At 43.1% G+C, this 5,160-nt stretch overlaps 1 protein-coding gene across 7 annotated transcripts in view; it reads right to left on the bottom strand.

Annotated features, from left to right (window-relative positions):
• Window positions 1–5,160, bottom strand: part of MYO18A (myosin XVIIIA) — a 94,922-nt gene that overhangs the window by 87,622 nt on the left and 2,140 nt on the right. The window lies entirely within an intron of this gene.

The raw sequence follows: 5,160 nt of genomic DNA, 5'->3' as shown, positions 1-5,160 counted from the left end.
GTCTACTGGATAAACAGGATCCTGAAAAACTCACATCCTTTTCCCCAGACCAACACCTAAATATAGCCTCAGGAGGAAAGTTGTGGCGGGGGAGAGAAGACCTCAGCTCCAGGGCACGTGTGCCTATGGCGCCAACCTACTCCCGCTCCAATGCATACCTGACTGGGACAGGAGTGAGAAAAACCGATGGGGGTGGAGTTGAGAGGGCCTTTCTCGTTCTAACCAGCAGGAAACAAGAGGTAGAAGTAGGCCATACCACCTAATTAAAAATGAAATGTCATTTCTGTTCTCTCTCCATGAGGGCCTTCCCCCTGAACTCTAGACACAATGACCTATTGCAAGGCCCTGGAGAGGCCTTTCCTTTCTGTGTACCCCACCCCCACAACCAAGCAGGCTCCCCATTCTACTGAGAGGGATCTCCAACCCAGATACAAAGCCTAGAAAGGCATCAAGGCCAGGAACTCCCAAGGGCCCAGGTACACTGGCTGATTGCCCAGCACTCTCTCCCAGTGGTTCCTGAGAGATCAATGTGTCCTCTCAAGAGCAGCACTATCCAAAAGAAATATAATTCAAGTCATATATGTAATGTAAAATTTTCTAGCCACCGCATTTTAAAAGGTAAAAAGAAACAGGTGAAATCAACCTACATGATATTCATTGTCATCTTACTATGTAATCTATATAGAAAACATTGAGGTATCTTATATCCTCTTTTCCATACTAAGTCCTTGAAATCCAATGGATATTTTACGCTTAGAGCACATTGCGATTCAGACAAACCACATTTCAAGTATTCAGCAGCCCCAAGTGGCTTAAAGGTAAAAAGAAACAGGTGAAATCAACCTACATGATATTCATTGTCATCTTACTATGTAATCTATATAGAAAACATTGAGGTATCTTATATCCTCTTTTCCATACTAAGTCCTTGAAATCCAATGGATATTTTACGCTTAGAGCACATTGCGATTCAGACAAACCACATTTCAAGTATTCAGCAGCCCCAGGAGGGCTAGAGGATTGGACAGCACAGTTCTAGAGAAATCTTCAGGTGTAGAACACACCCAAAGAGGTGGGGAATCTGGTCTAGTCACTAGCTCCCTGTGAACCTCTCAGGTACCCCTTTTCTCCTCTCACCTCCGTTTCTATCTGGTAAAACAAAGTTCCCTCTGAACTTTTTGGTTCCAAAGGCTCATGCACGTTACCTGGGGGTAGGAAGACAAGGAATCTAGGGCCCAAGAGGCACAAAGCCAGGGGCAACCTTGGCCAGATGGGTCTGGGCTGACTTGGGTTGGGGGAATGCCTGGCAGCAGACATCTCTTCAGGGCAGTGAGGGCGAACCTATGATACACGTGTCAGAGGTGACACGCGAACTCATTTTTTTGGTTGATTTTTCTTTGTTAAATGGCATTTAAATATATAAAATAAATATCAAAAATATAAGTCTTTGTTTTACTATGGTTACAAATATCAAAAAATTTCTATATGTGACACGGCACCAGAGTTAAGTTAGGGTTTTTCAAAATGCTGACACACTGAGCTCAAAGGTTCGCCATCACTGCTTTAGGGCTGTACTTTGACATGGGGAGTCTCTCTGTCTCCTCCTGAACCACTGATGGGGGTGTGGCATAGACCACCACATGCCAGGACATAAATAAGATCTTCAGCTGGTTGCTACCCACCTTACCCACCACTACTTGCACTGTCTTAAAGGGCTGGTTTGGAAGAGGGCTCCAGGGGCACCTGTGGGGAAATGAATAAAGAAACCCACCTCGGGGACCTGGAGGGGACAAATGAGTATCCCAGCCTCAACTCAATCACAGAGAACCCAAATGCCTTCACTGCTGTCCCACCAAAACACCTTTCGGTCTCTAATTCTCACTCTTCAATCCTTACACAACCCTGGCTCTTTGCTGGGAGCTAAATATTTGAGCAGTATCAACAGAAAAGAGGCCCCAAATTCTAGAATCTTTGGGCTAGAAAGGTCCCTGGAAAGTAATTTCATGTAAACCCCTGTCTTGGCAAAAGCTTGCCCCTCACTGTCATTGTGACAGGCAGGAAGACAGACAGTCACAGCAGCAGCGCAGGGGACAGTGCTGGCCGGAAATGTTAGGGGATTTGGTATCTAGGCCTGGATCTGTCAACAAGTCACCAGGGGACCTTGAGCCTGTCACTTTGCTCAAGGTTGAACTAGGTGATCTAGGTCCCTTCTAGCTCTAAAATTCCAAATATCTAAGTCTCTTGTGGACACAGGTTAGTTATTAACTCTCTGCTAACGTTACCCCTTCTCATCCCAACCTGGGGGCCTTTGGAGACTGAGTCCATTTCAGCCCTTCATTCATCCCCGCTGTGTTACCACTGTTATCTGACAGCTCACAAGGTACCCATTCCCCACTGTCATCCCTACAATTGCCAGGCCTGGCTGAGGTCGGGGTTCTCTCCAGGGCCAAATACCTGAAGCTACCTATAACCTTCCCCTTCAGGGTCAGACCTGTAGTGCAGCTCTATGCTCCTCAGCACCCAATTCACTAGAGACCTGGGCTCTGTCGTCTTTTGTAGACCCCGGACCTTCCAGCATCTGCTGTCCTCATGTCCAAAGTCTCCAGTAGCAATGATATCACCACCTCCCCATTCTCCATTCCAGGCTGTAGTTTCTACCAGCCCCCCTTCGTCTCTTACTCTCTCCAACCTTATAGTTTTTCTGACTTCCTTCTCTGCCTTTCTCCCCTCACCCTACTCCAGGAGGCCTTCCTAATTTTAAGTGAAGAAAAAGTATGCATGTAAACTAGAGTATGTATGTAAATTAGAGAATGTACCTAAATCATCGTGATCCTACTATCTTCAAAATCAAAGCAAAGTACCATCGACTCAGTCAATTCAATTGCTTTATCACTTTAAAACAGAAAGCATTTTGAGGGCAAGGACGATTCAACTCAAATATGCATCTATCAGTTCACCAACAGGCGAAACAATTTACACATTCATATAATGGAATACTACTCAGCAATAAGAAAGGAGAAACTAGCCCTAGCCGGTTTGGCTCAGTGGATAGAACATTGGCCTGCGGACCGAAGGGTCCCAGGTTTGATTCCAGTCAAGGGTATATACCTCTGTTGCAGGCTCCTCCCCGGCCTGAGACCTGATTAGGGCTCGTGCAGGAGGCAACCAATCAATGTGTTTCTCTTACATCTATATTTCTCTGTGAAAAGAAAAAAGAATTGTTAATAAGTATTGAACCCTCGTCAATGATATGTATACTAAAGTATTTGGCGCAAAGTATACTAATGTCTACAATTTACTTTGCGCTGCATAAAAAATATACGATAGCTTGATGTATAGATCAAGGGATAAATATGTGATAAAGCAAGGATAGTGCTAATTGTAAAATCTAGGATATGCGGGTTGTTCACTATAAAATTCTTTAACTTTTCTAAATGCTTATAGAGCTTTATAATAAAATATTGGGGAAATATGTATATATCAAGCCCCTATTAAATGCAAGGGATAGAAGATAAATAAAACTAATGAAAGAGCTTAGGTTTCAGATGTCAGGTAACAAACCTAGGAACAAATTCAAGTTAATAGCTACACAATCTTGGACAAGTTACGTAAGGCCTCTGTGCCTCCATTTTTCCTTTTGTAAAATGGAGATAATAATAGTACCTACCACATAAGGCATGGAAATTAAATGAAATATGTATAGAAGCCCTTCATATAATGCCTATGTGTAGGGAGCCCTGCCGGCTCCCTGCTCCCCTCCCTGCTCCCTTCCCTGCCGGCCGGCCCGGCCAGGTCCGGGGCTGCTCTTGCAGGTGAAATTCCTCTGTTTCATGGGGAGCCTGCCGCAGCCTGCTGGGCGCTGAACTCAGTAAACACAACCATCCCCACCCCACCTTCTGTGTGACCTTGAGCAAGTCCCGTCCCCCTCTCCGGGCCTCAGCTATTTCAACTATGGGCCTGAGAGTTCAGACTCGGCCCATTGCTGGAGAGGTATGCTGCTCACGCTTCTCACATGACATCAGCTGGCCGGCCCGCCCGCCCGCCTGCCCGCCTTGAGTAAGCCCTCAAGAACGGTAACTGATAGAAGCAGGACATATTCTCACCGTCTACATGGGACTGAACTCTACGTAATGATGTGTATACTACCATTAGAGTAGAGGGGGGACTTGGTAGAGAGGAAAGTACACAAATAACTATCAGCACGAGTGTGACTAAAATAAGTCTAGGCATAGAGTCTCAATGCTGGATAGGACCTTTATATATAGAAAGTAAAGCCCAAGAAGTGAAGGCAATCCAATGAGCACATGGCCAAGCTGGACCACGCTGGCTCAAGTCCAGAGGTCCCATTTAGTTACTGCCAGGGATAAGCACAGGCAACTCAGAGATGCAGAAATAAGAACGGCCAACAAGCATGAGCAGTAATATTCAGACATGTGAAATAATAGAGGTATATCATTGTTCACTTAGCAGTTTAGTAAAAAACTACCAAGATTAATAATATCAATAAATTAGAGGATGGGAAGCAGGGCATTTCATACATACTGGTAGGAGTATAAATTGGTATAAGGAGGGTAAGTTGGCACCTATGAAAATATTTAAGTGTACATAGTCTTTGACTGGACAATTCCTCTTATAAGACATCTATAGATATATTCACACAATAAACATGGCTAACCTTTGCAGCATTGTTTATCATAGCAAAATGCTGTCAATATAAATGCCCATCACTGGAGGAATAGCTAAATTATAGAACTGGGCAGTTATTAAAAAGAATGAGGTCGATTTGTATATGCTGACCTAGAAAGATTTTATAGTATATTATTAAGTGAAAAAAGCAAGTTGCCAGATAGTATATAATTTTTACAAATTTTTTTAAAAATTATGTATATGTGTGCATATATATATATAATTTCCATTATGTATAATATTTGCATATTCATAGAAAAATGTATGCTCTGTGGAAGAGACAGGGATTTCAGAAGAGTCAAAACAGACTTGTGTGTTATCTGTATTGTTTTAATTTTTTTACAATAAGAAAATTTAGCTGGTAGGTGTGCGTGTATTTAAATCTAAGACTTTAGATAGTGGGAGTTTATATAATTTTTCTTCTACTTTTGTGCATGTTCTTTATTTCCTACAGAAAAAATATTGTTAAGTGTT

The sequence above is a fragment of the Myotis brandtii genome, unplaced genomic scaffold (assembly GCF_000412655.1).
Source record: "Myotis brandtii unplaced genomic scaffold, ASM41265v1 scaffold50, whole genome shotgun sequence".
NCBI lineage: Eukaryota > Metazoa > Chordata > Mammalia > Chiroptera > Vespertilionidae > Myotis > Myotis brandtii.
This window is presented reverse-complemented; position numbering and strand designations above follow the sequence as displayed.